Source organism: Pithys albifrons, chromosome Z, assembly GCF_047495875.1.
Source record: "Pithys albifrons albifrons isolate INPA30051 chromosome Z, PitAlb_v1, whole genome shotgun sequence".
NCBI classification, from domain to species: domain Eukaryota; kingdom Metazoa; phylum Chordata; class Aves; order Passeriformes; family Thamnophilidae; genus Pithys; species Pithys albifrons.
The window spans coordinates 8,551,624-8,564,281 of NC_092497.1; positions in this window are offsets into that span (position 1 = coordinate 8,551,624).

Genomic DNA, 12,658 nt, shown 5'->3' on the forward strand with positions numbered 1-12,658 from the left:
TAAGTGAGCAGTAAAAATTCCCTGGGCTCTTTGACTCACCAGGGCTTGATGCAAAGCAACAGGGCTGAATTTGCAGTACTGAAAGGGACCCTTTTCCTGGATTTGTTCCTCCACCTCCTCTGCAAAGACACAGTTGTTCAGGTTTTCCTCTTCCCCTGATTTAACCATCAACTTTCCTGTGGAAAAACCAGATCTTTTTCATGCAGTGCTGAATGGGCCTTTATTTTGTACAGAAACGGCAGCCAACCCAAGGAGCAGTCAGGAATGTGGTTAAGAAAGCAATAATGTGTGAGGAATCAAACACAGGGAAACACTCAGGTCCAAACACAATTACAGGGACAGGAAACTTTCCTTGTATTTTGTGCTCAAACCCAGTCTGGGATTGCCAGCATCAATGGGGTCCTCTGAACGACAGCAAGTGCTCCATCAGTCCCATGCACCCACGCTCAGGACACCCATTTTTAACCCTATATCTCTGCTATCACCATCTTGCAGTGCATCACCAGAGCCATGGAGGGTCCTCCCTTCCTCCTGCACTCCCCTCTCCTTTATAATGTGCTTTGTGCTTTCACCCTGATGTTGTATTGAAGTCACCACAGCCAGAAATGAAGTAGTGTGTTAGGTTTTTTCCCTTTTGGCACTTCCCAAGCTCAGACCTGTGGCATGATTTGCCGTCTGTTGAACCACCTGTGTGTAGATGCTGTGTTCTGTGGTGCAGGTTTATTGAGGTTTATTTAGACTTGTTCCCATACCTTCCTTGGTGGTGAGGACAGGGCCACCTGAGAGAGACAGGTGAGGGGCAAAAAGCATAGGGAGGTGTGATGTTCTACAAGTACACAGCTGCATTTCTCCTGTCTGCAGCATCTGAGACCATCTGGCTACGAACTGAAGATACCAGCAGTTCCTCATGACTGGCGAATGGACAGGAGATGGGCAGCCTCCAAGGTTGATGATACGTCTTGGTTTCAGCTGGAACAGTTAATTTTCTTCTTGGTAGTGGTCTGGATTTAGTATGAGAATAGTGTTGATAACACACTGATGCTTAGTTGTTTCCCAGCAGTGCTCACCCCAAATCAAGGACTTTCCAGTGTCCATACTCTGCCAGTGAGCAGGGGCACAAGAACCCAGGAGGGAGCATGGCCAGGACAGCTCACCCAAACTGGCCAAAAGGATATTCCATACCATGCACCATCATGCCCAGGCACATAAACTGAGAGGAGTTGGCCAGAAGGGCCTGACTGCTGCTGGGAAACAGGTTGGGGATCAGTCAGCATCAGTTGTGTTATTTTTCACGTCTTTCTTGGGTGTTATTTCTTGATCTTTCACTTTTTCATTATCATTATAAGTAATAGTAGTAGCATATTTTATTTCATTGAGTTATTAAACTATTCTTATCTCAACAGACAAATTTTACCTTTTTTTACCACTCTCTTCCCCACCAGGGTGGGCTCGGGGCAGTGAGTGGTACCTAGTTGCTGGCTGGGGTTAAACCACCACACAGTAAAAGGTGGTGATAAGACCAGCATCAAAGCTGGTGCTTGGAGAAGTCTAGACAGGGGCAAGCCCAAGGAGCTCGGGTGGGGTGGGTGCTCCAACACCAGCTCTGTGACTGACTCACTACCTGACCCCAAGCAAATCCTTTACCTTTCCACACCTCAGCTTCTCCATCAGTAAATTGGAGAGTGACATCAGATTCCCTTCTTGGGGCGCTCTGAGGGTGAATCACTGCAGCCCAAGATCCAGTGACTTAAAGTGAGCAATAAGGACTTATGCAATTTCTTTCCCAACAGGCAGCCACGTTATTATCTAGGAAGGAGCTTGGGGAAGGGATGGTGAAGCAATGCTGGAAGAAGTGGAATCTCTTTTCAGAAGCCATAACTAATCAAAGTGTGGGTGAGGGCTGAAAGGCACCAGTGCTGGAACTTTTCTGTGCCAATACAGAAATTGCCTTGCTGCACCAATCAGTTGGACTCCAGGGACACATGATCTAAGCTCAAAAAAATTAGATGTGCATCAGCAGCAATAGGTTTCCAAACAAGTCAATCTCCTGCTGTAAATGGTGCACAAGGTACTTGTACCCATCCTGGTAGTTAGAAAAAATCCACAGGTCAGTAGACACAAACAAGGGAGGATGTGGCAGTAAGGACAAGAAGACCTCAGAGCTACTGAGTTCTCCTAGCGTTGGGTGGACATAGAAAGATGTACACACCTTTGATGTTGCCTTGTATGGACCTCCAAAGAAGTTTTTTCATGGCACAAAAATTTGAAGAAAGGAAATTTTCAAAACTCTGTCACAAAAATTTATGCTTGACTTTCTGGTGGTTGTACCAGAGATACTGAAGTGCAAGCAAGATATTTCTCTTGTCAATCATGGTGCAATTCAAACACCGGTGTTAAATTACCTAGACTGAACTACCTCTACCAACCTGTAGAATGTCAAAAACTTAAGGCAATGTAATACTTCAGTTTATGGAACCTGTTGGATGCTCAGAGGAAACTCAAAGAGAAAAGGAAGCTCAACTCAGCGGGGTAATCAGAGACAATATTGTTATGCTGTGCTCCTTCCATAAATCTCCATCTTTTCTTCCAGTGTCTTCTGGAACCAGCAAATACAGCAGTACCTAGGAATAAAACAGGATTTGAACCCATGCCCTCTGACCCTGGTCCAACAGAGCACTTCTCTGTAATGTTTGTCACTTTCTTATTCCTTTCCTTTCTCTGTTGCAGAGCTGTGTAATGTGCCACAAGAAGCTCACTGTGTGCTCAGGCTGTTATTTCTAGACAAGATCCAAAACTAACAGCCAGGTTCCAAGTCTGCTGTTTGTGTTTCAGCCTTGCTGCCTGGCTCTGTCCCTCATCATTCCTTGCTGGGGGAAAGCTACAGGTGAAATTATAAAGGAAGATCCAATTTTTGGCTGCTCCCATTCAGCTGTTTTCCTACTGGCTAGAGACACTAAATAAATAAACTCCTTGGCTTCTGCAAGGTACTGAATGAGCCCTCAGCAATCCATATAATTTTTCCTACTAAAATCCAACTTTAACAAGGTAACTAGATTTTTTCTTAAGTGGGTGAATGGATAAACCTGGATTGATGGGTTCCACAGCTTGTCCAAGCCAGATTTATTCACTCATCCCAGGATGGATGGTGCAATCCAACAGGGAGAAAAGTGTGAATCACTCAAATCTGAAATGAGTCACTCATTGCACTGGTGGTGGGGTCACCTGGTGCAGAAGCTGCTATGCCAAGAGAGGTCACTGTGTCAAAGCATGATGGGATTCATCCTTGTGAAATCTCCCTTTGGAAGACACCTCTGACCACCTCCTTCCCATGATCTACTTGACAGAGCAATATGGTGAAATGTTCATTGGATTTCATTAAAAATAAAAATTATAGCTTGCTTAGCAAGGCAGGGTAGGAAGTGAGTGGGTAGGAAGTTTATAAGCTTTCTAAACCTTTCTAACTGGAGGGTTAAGTGCAGTGATTTCAACATCTTGCCTTGAATCTCCAGATTTGCAGAGCCAGGTGTTCGTTTCATGTCTGGGTCTGCTTAGCCCTCCAACCTGAGGTACAAAAATGAAGAAATTCCTCCAGGGAACAGTGGTAGTCTACACAGCTGAGGGTTCTTGATGGCATCTGTTTTTGGGGAAGCCTAAGGTGAATCTGCAATCGTAATTTAAATTCCTTGGACACCTAAGAGTGACCTGGAAGCTGTACACTGGGTTTGGACTTGAATTCCAATATAGCAATGAGAAAGTATTTAAAATCCCTGAAAATAGCTCTTCACAAAGTCCACTGCTTGGGATTGAGTGAAGGAAAGAGTACTCTGAGCTGAGTCTAAACCTGATGTTGTTCAAAAGTGTCTCACAGGGATGGATACTGCAGAGCTCTATTGGAGCATGCCCCCCCTACCCCCCCATCCCGTCCCACTGGAGGTTCCTTGTCATGTCTAATTTCCTCCTCATCCCAAAGCTGGTCCCAATTCACAGGCATAAACATTGTACATTCCTCTAGAGAAGCCATTTTCTGTATAAGCAGTTGCGCACCAGAGTAATTACTGCACATTGGAAAAGCATCAGTTGTTCCAGAAGAAAGCTTTTTAATAACACATCTGAAGGGGAAGCTCTTACAAACAGCTTTCCTGAAGCAGGATTTTGGCAGGAGCTTCTCCCATAAAGTGCTCTGTGTAGACAGTTGTTCTTCTGAGAGCTGCAGAGCCAGTCCTGACTTGGAGACACTGCTGCTGCTGTGCACCGCAGCAGGAGAGTTCAAAGACCCTGAAGGCAGAAGACACAGAAATTATGTGAAACTCCACCAGCCCAAAGTGTGAGTCAGGAGCAGTGACAAGAACTTTCCCTACCAGGTGAGGACATGTCTCGGAATGGAGAGTGTGCCTGTTTTCCAACCTAACCACAACTAGTCCCAGCACAGGTGTCCTGCAGCAAAGAAACAATTGCTTTAAGAGCAAAAAAAAATCACCTCAATGTCATTTTAGATGTATATTCCATGAGATCACTTTAGAAGTGTCTCTCTGTTGGCTATAAAGGAAACGTAGAACAACTAGCCCAGGTGAAGACAACTACACAAAGTTGGTGTAACCCACCCCCAGTCTCTAAGTGGGTGCAGACCTGCAAAATGCAAAGACATTTGTACCATAGATGGGGTGAGGTGTTTGCAGTAGGAGCAAGGAAGCCTTAATACTGTTCCATGATTCACAGCACGGGCTCTCTCTGCAGTACCACATGAACTTCAGATCACCCATTCTCAAGAATGGTGAACTGAAAGTGGAAGAGGTGCAAAGACATGTCACAAGGACAAACAGGTGACTGGAGTCCCAATATTCCATCGTGGGCCCAAAGTGCTTAAACAGGGGTCCCAAGGACAAGTTGACAACTGCTGTCAACAGGCACATCAGTAAGCAAAAGAACTGTTTGTGTTGGCACAAGTGCAACTAGGGATGAACCAGATGCTGATAATATTAGTTTGAAAAGTAGAAACCATAAGAGCATGGAAACTCTGCTGATATTTTCCAGTTCAAGTAAGATGTTTTCCTTTCCCAGGAGATGCAAAGGCAGAATGTATCAGAGGGTTAAGTCTGAAAGGAGATGTGGCATTCCTTGAAGTAGCTAACTCTTCTTCCCTAATTTCTCTACCCTGACTTAATTCTATACTCCCAAGTCTTGTTTGGGTCTCTCACATGGTCTTCTCAGGGGAATTCCTACTAACCTGCACCCTCAGAGAATGGGGCCCCTGAACTGTAAGAGCAGCTTTGGATCAAATACACTCCCTGATTCTTACGTCTTCAGCGTTGTTGAAGGCCTGTGACTACCAGTTCACCTCGATGCTCCCTAAATCCACCTCTGCAAAAGCAAAGTGAGCTTGTCTACACTTGCTTCAAGTGAGAACAGAGTCTGCTGTCCTCTTTGGGACATTCATTCCCTCAACTGATTTTAAATCAGCCTGAATCCTGGGGGAATTTCCATACTGGCCTATTTTTCCTTTTGGTAATTTAACTATAAACATCATCCTTTAGCAAACAGGAATTAAGGAACTGCATTGTAATGGGCATTTCTGAGATTCCATAATGAAACAAGGATTTGGCATGGACAAGCCACCTGAGACGAGTGCCTGCGGCTGTGGAGATAACAGAGCTGTAAACAGAAGGGCTGGGCTGTGCAGTGAATGCAACACTCAGAGTTTGAAGAGACATAAGCAAGCACCCACCTCTTGATTCACCAGAGGAGTCCCTCTCACAAAGGAAGGGATAATGTCCTTTAACTGACTGCACCTTCACAGACATGGGACATGAACTGGTTTGGGGCAACAACTTATAAACTCACTCTGGAGTCTTCAAGGAAGTCTTGATCTCATGGGTGGAGAAAAGTGGAGAACTTGAAAGTAGTGGTGAGAGCCACTGTCTTTCCCTCACACCCCTCAAATGAAGTTACAGTAGTTGACAGACACTATGGCTGACCTGGAATACCTAAAGAGCCAACACTTCCTTGTGAAAATGTCCTGGCCTCTTTTTCTCTGCCTTTCCAGAAGGAACCAAAGTGGGGATTTGGTCACTGAAAGCCCTAAGAGTCAGCAAATACAAAAACCAAATTAGGATTCAGGAGATATTCAGAATTTCACTCCTAAACTAGGAGCACTGAAACAGGGTTTATCCTGGGAATATATAATTTAGTTCCTCTGTGTGGACACAGGAAGTCCCAGCCCCAGTTTGCTTCAGGACCCAAAGGTGGATGATTTTATCTTGAGAAGCCCACTGTCAAATCAAATTGATTTGTGGAAGCAGAGGGGAGTACATGGCAGGGGCAATCCCTCCCTAGACAGGTAGGCCAAGACCTTCCTGGTCTTCCTGTACCACTTACATCTGAGGGGAGAAGTTACAGAAAGCCATAGGATCTGCTTGCCCTGGCACAGAATGAGGGACCAGGGATGAGAAACCAGCAGATAGAAACAGGTGCTTTCTTGGTAGCCAGCAGTGTGTAGCCAGCAGTGTGTCTGTAGCCAGCACTAGAAGCAGCTCCCAGTCACAATCCTGGGGGGAAGACCCTCTTTTTCCCCTCACACAAGGAAAGCCCCAACCTTGGTAAGAGCAGGATGAGACCTGAAAGGAGCACCATGTGGAGGCAAGAGAGTCCTTTCTCTCAACGCACACCGAGCTGTTGTGCTTCTCTCTCCTGGGATGCAGAGGTGTTGGATGTCATTGTACTTGTAGCCAAATCCAGCCCTCCCAGCAAATCCCAGTAGTAAAGTCTAATCCCCCCCCCACATCTCTTGTTCACTTCAGTACTGGAGAAGGAGTAATGGGAAGATGGCATGAGCAGCAGTCAGCCAGGATGCTCAAAAAACACAGGAGGGAGATTACTCCTCCCCAGGCTGGCAGCAGCCCTGAGCCTCCCCACCACAGGCAGTTTGTCGCATCAAGTTTTGTGAGGTGGTAGGAGAAGGGCAATGCACATGCCCATGCTGTAACAAGGTGTCTTGCCACACACCCCACTTGGGAAATCATTTCCCAGCAAAAGCTGTCAATGAAAGTCTGTTGTATGTGAATGGGGCTTACCTGGCAAGAGCTCTGGACCCTCTGGTGACAGGCAGCACCCCTCTTGCTTTGCCTGTTGACATACCCACCCATGTATCCTTTCTTCAGATCCAGGTTGGGGGAGCAAGCCCTCCAGGCCATTATGGGAGGTGCAGGTGATCAGTCTTTGATGTCCACCCCTGTTTCCCGAGCCTGCCACTGAGGCATTGCACACACCACATCCTGCAGGAAGCCCAAAGAGACCTGAATCAGACATGAGTTGGGCAACTGAAGTCAGAAAATTGGATAACTATCATTGAAAAGCAAGATAAGATCACTTACACTCATGCTGCTTGTGGCTTGGGAAGGATCTATTGCAGGCAACCGGCTGGGGCATCCGCTCAGCCTTGCAAAACCCTTACGAAGACGCACCAGCCCTGGCTCCACACATGTTCTCCCACCCTTCCCACAGTGAATACACTCAGCTGGCAGAAATGACGCTGTGCAGAATGAAGGAGTGGGGCTTGGCATGGCTATCATGTTGCTCATTAATCCTTCCCCCTGGCACTTCAAGTAAGCAATGACAAGGGAAGGGTGAAGGGGAAAGTGAAAATCTGGTGGGATACCCCAATGTGGACCACTGAGAAGAAATAAGACATACCAGTCATTTGTGGGAGGTTTCCATAAGGGATATGTCAGAAGACTCGGTCCCAGTGGCTGACAAAGAAACCACAGGAAATCTGAACTCAGGACTGTTATTAACCTAGATAGGAAACTTGCCTTGTTTCTCATCTAAGAGAGCAAAGATGTGTGTGAGGGGCAGGAGTGGCAGCAGTCCTCCTGAGGTGGGGTTTTACATCCCAGCACTTCTGAGGTCCCCAAGAGGCAGGAACATTGCCACCCACCTTCTCACCACTGGAACAGGTGGCTTCACAGCATGAAGCAGAGCACCCTGCATCCCTTTCAGGGGGAATTCTTGATGACCTGTGGAAACAATACCAAGGTGTAAGGGTGGTTGCTGAGCTCAGCTGTCCAGAGCCAGCTTATTTGGAGAGCCAGCAATAACTTCTGGGGTTTTAGCCATGGGCTGTGGGCCCTGAGCAGCCCACAAGGATTCAGATCCAGAGCATGCCAGAGGGCAAAGCTGCAGCAGAGGGAATTGCCTTGGTGGTGCTGCAGACTGCTTCTAGGACTACAGCTCTTTGCTGCACTGTCTTGAATTGTCCCAGGAGTGGCCATAGCAGCTAATCCTGGCTCCTTCAGAAACAGGCCAAGGCTCCTTGTTCATTTCAATCAAGGGACAAGGGGTCTGCAGTAGGGTGTACCTGCGTGCAACCCATGCTGCCCATGCTGGAGAGGCAAGGTACACCTCAGACCGTGTCTATCTTTCAGAAATATCTCAAGTGAGTGATAAAGACCCATGTCCTATCCTTTACACCAACCCTTTACACCAGCAGTGTCCCAGGAGGAAGGTGCATACTCTTTGGCTTAACAACCTGGTGGGTTTCTTTAAGCTGGACCATAGCAAGCCCTGCTAAGAGCAACCCAGGAACCAGGGCAATTTGCTAGTAACTCTTCCCAAGGCCCCATATTGAGAAAGGAATTAATTTTTGCTCACTGAAATGGAGTTCTGTCAGAGTCTGGGGAGGAATGCTGCTCACTTGACATCGGCACTGATTGTTTTCTGTTTGTTACCACTTACAGTAAGGTGCTTTGGAGAGGTTTCTGGAATGTACAGTGCCCTTAGGGTGACTCTGGGCCATGAAACTCTAAACCAGCCTGTGGACTTCCATGGTAAATGATCACATCTGTCATTATTACCTTTAGCTGCTGGAGCTGTTGAGCTCAGGTCACTGCTCTGTCTTTCATCACTGTTGTTTTTGCCGCTTCATAAACCGGCAACTTTCTGTCCTGTTTCTGGGACAATGTGTCATTCAATGGATGGGCTCTGAACTAACACCTTAAACTTATTGCTAATTTATATAACAATAAACACCAGGCTCAATCCTCTATGCATGTAAACTGGAGTATCTTCAGCCTTCAGCAGTGGAGAATTTGCACCCTGAAACTGGATTGCTCTGGGTGCCCTGCACCATTGGTCTGTGAGCAGCGCTACATGTGGCTTCCAACATGTCTGGGCGCTGCTCTAGCATGCATAAGAGCCCTGGTCACTGCCAGGGATTATACTTGAGCTACTGACTCCTTTCACAGCAAAGAAGATGGAGGAAAGCAGGGACAACATTTGTGCACAGCAGGTGAGTTTTGCTGGCTACAAACTTTAGCTGCAATGAAGTTCAAAGACTGCTGCTCAGGAGTCTGTGTGAACATAAGATATCAGAAAAAAATTCTTTCCCAAGAGAGTAATCAGGCATTGGAATGGTCTGCTCAGAGAGGTGGTGGATTCACTGTCCCTGGAGGTTTTTAAACTGAGATTGGACGTAGCACTGAGTGCCATGATCTGGTAAATGGACTGGAGTTGGACGAAGGGTTGGACTTGATGATCTCGGAGGTCTTTTCCAACCCAATCCATTCTATGATTCTGTGAAGATGGGTTTCTTAGTGCTGGAGTTTCCAGCAATAATGATGTTCTGGCTCTGCATTCCCATGCCCCCCTAGGACTACTAAATCTATTAGTGTCTAACCACAAGAGCTGGACAGCCCTGCAGCCCTGCCATTTGCCTGGCCACATGAATCATTTTTTGAAAGACCATGACAATGAAAAAGTTGTCACTGAAACATCTGACCAACTCACTGGCATTGCTTATGTAGTAGATATCCACTAGTGAGGAGAGGGGAAGGGAACCTCACAAATATCAACAAGACAGGATTATCTGCACCCAGCCCAGACGAGTGCAGGGCTGTGGAGTTTCAGTTGTTCTTGCACTCTTGAAAGATGTTTAAAAGTTAAAGGTGGTGAAGACAGCACCAGGAAATTCACCTGGGGGCTAAAGCAAATAACACTTCAGGAGAAGCTGAGAGTTGAGCATGTTCAGCCTTTCAGAGAGAAGATGGTGAGGCACCTTGATTATAGAGTACAATACCAAAGTGGGAAGAAAAATACAAAGTCTTTAATTTCCGGGAGAAAGGTATGTCAAGACAAATTAGTTTTAGCCTTGAGCCAGACAAATACAAATGCAAAGCCCAGGCATGGGGATTCACTCTTACCCAGCAGAGTGCTGGATCTCCTCGGGCAAAGGGGCTGGTGGGCTCAGCACAAGGGTGTCTTTTGGGGAAGCGGGAAGACACCAGTGCAGAGAGCTGGAATATTTTTCTGACTGCCCTCTAACTTCAGCTGCAGCTGCTCCAAAGCATGCTACATCAAATTCCCCTCCAAAAGAGCATACACTTCTGTGAAAAGAGAGAGATGTGAGCAGAAGTGATTTATTAGCCTGAGGCTCAGCTGGGCTGAGCCTGGTGCACTAGTCATGTTGTGTGGCATCCTGGAGCTCCAGGGATCCGGAGCCAAGCCAGAGTAATTAATTGTGCAAGATCGTTATGACTGGGAAACCTGCTCCCTGTCCCTTACATAATGGCAGTGCCCAGGGGCGAGTCATCTCTTGTTGGATTGCAGAGCTGCATGGCACAAAGCAGGGACAAGTGACAGTCACTGCCGCATTATGGGGCATGGACACTTCCCAGTGCCCCTTGCAGGGCCAGGTGCTGAGTTGGGAGACACTTCTCTAATCCCACAAGGGGATGTGAAATGTGATTTAACACCTAGTCCAAGTCCAAAACAAGAATTTCAACCAACCTAGCAGGTCTCGCTGATTTTTCTCTTTATCCTCTCTGTTGCAGACTCCTACAGTCATCTTCCATTCATCCTCCCTTCCCCCTGCACACCACACATGTGTCATGGGACACAACCAGACTGCCCACGTCAGGAGGATGCAGCCACATAAACAGGCTCCCACACACACCCCCAGGCACAGCCGGTGCCCATCGCCAGCACGGACACACCCAACACACACATCATGCCAGGCACTGCCCTCCTCCTCCACTGCCTGGGCACACACATTGCAGGGCTACCAGTCCCCCAACTCTGAGTGGGCAGGCGTAGGGAAGGAGCAGAGCCCAGGGCAGGGCAGGGACAAGTGGGTGTGCTGCCTGGGGAGGTGGAAGCCAGCTGTGCCTGCACCACAAGGGTGGGAGTGGGATATGCTGGGTTCTCCTGTGCCGTGGAGGTTATCCTGTCTGGCATGGGCAGCAGAGCAGGCACAGCCGGGCCTCAGAGGTATTTTTGTCTCTGAGGCCCAAACATCTGCCTGCACAAATGCTTCTGCTGTGCCTTATCAGCATGGCTGCCAGCACAGCCTGTTGCTCTAGTCCCAAGCTTGCCCATAGCACTGCCAAACTGGCACTGTTGGGGGTTGAAAGTTTTGTCTCTTGTTATTTGTCTCAAGCTATATATGTGTAGCTTTTACACATCTTAAAAATCACAACGGTAAAAACCCTGGTGCCCTGCCTTGGATCAGGGACTGAAGATGTGTTTGGGAGGCAGAGATGCAAGTGGGAAAGTGCTTTTGCTCACAGGTGAAATTTCACCCCACCCAGTGTGGTCCAAGTACAGCTCAGGTGGTCTGAGCAAAGACTTTGTAAATTTTTGATGACAAAACTTGTCTGAAATTTGGCAAGTCATTCAGCTGTTATCTGAAAATTTCTGCAGCTCCTAGGCAGAACAAGATCACTCACCACACCATCCCCTCTGAGGAAAAGGATCTGTTCCCTCATGCTCACAGAATCCCAGAATCCCAGAATGGATAAGGCTGGAGGGGACCACAGTGGGTCATGTGGTCCAACCTCCCTGCTCCAGCAGGGTTACCACATACTTATGGCTTCTGATGGCCCCATGGCAGGAGTTGGGCATTGGGCACCAGCAATGAAAAACAGGGATTGACAACATGCCCTGAGCATGGTCTTCTCTCTGAGATGGTGTCTGTGAGGAAGGAGGTTTTTATGAGAAGTAGCAAACCCAGAACGGGATGTAGGGGGCAAGTACAACATTAAATGAACAGTAGTCACAACAGGACTGGGATTGTGAAGAGAAACTCTGGCATTTAGAGAGGGAGATAAGGCATGGAAATGGAAAGAAAAGGGTTTGGGATAGGCTTTGGGGTGTGATGCCAAGGAAAACCTTTCTTGGTAGACCATCTCATAGTTCCCCAGAGAGAAACCCAGACAGACAGAAAGGCAGTAGAACCATGAGGTGGCTAGACCAGGTGACAGGAACTGCAAGCCTGTGTTGGACATGGGAAGGGACAGGAGGTAAATGGGAGGGCCACAGAGAGACGTGATATCAGGGACACAGCACCTGCAACAGAGAACAGGGAGGGGGCTTGCATGCAGCTGATAAGAGACTCAGGAAGTGCAGCAGAGGGTCTGGGGCCAGTGAGCTGTGTAGAGAGGTATTTTAAACCAAGTCCTAAATGGTGAATTAGGACCCAGTATACAGAGGGTCTGAGGTCAAGAAAGAGAGAGGGGAAACGTTCCCACCGAAAGGAAAAAAAGATGAAGGCACTAAACTGGGGCTTGAGGGGCTGTGATCCTTGTGCTGGGCAGAAGGACATTGAAGAGGGCAAAAATAACTAGGGTGAACAGGAGGAGAAGCTCCAAAAGGGAATGAATCCAGGGAAACA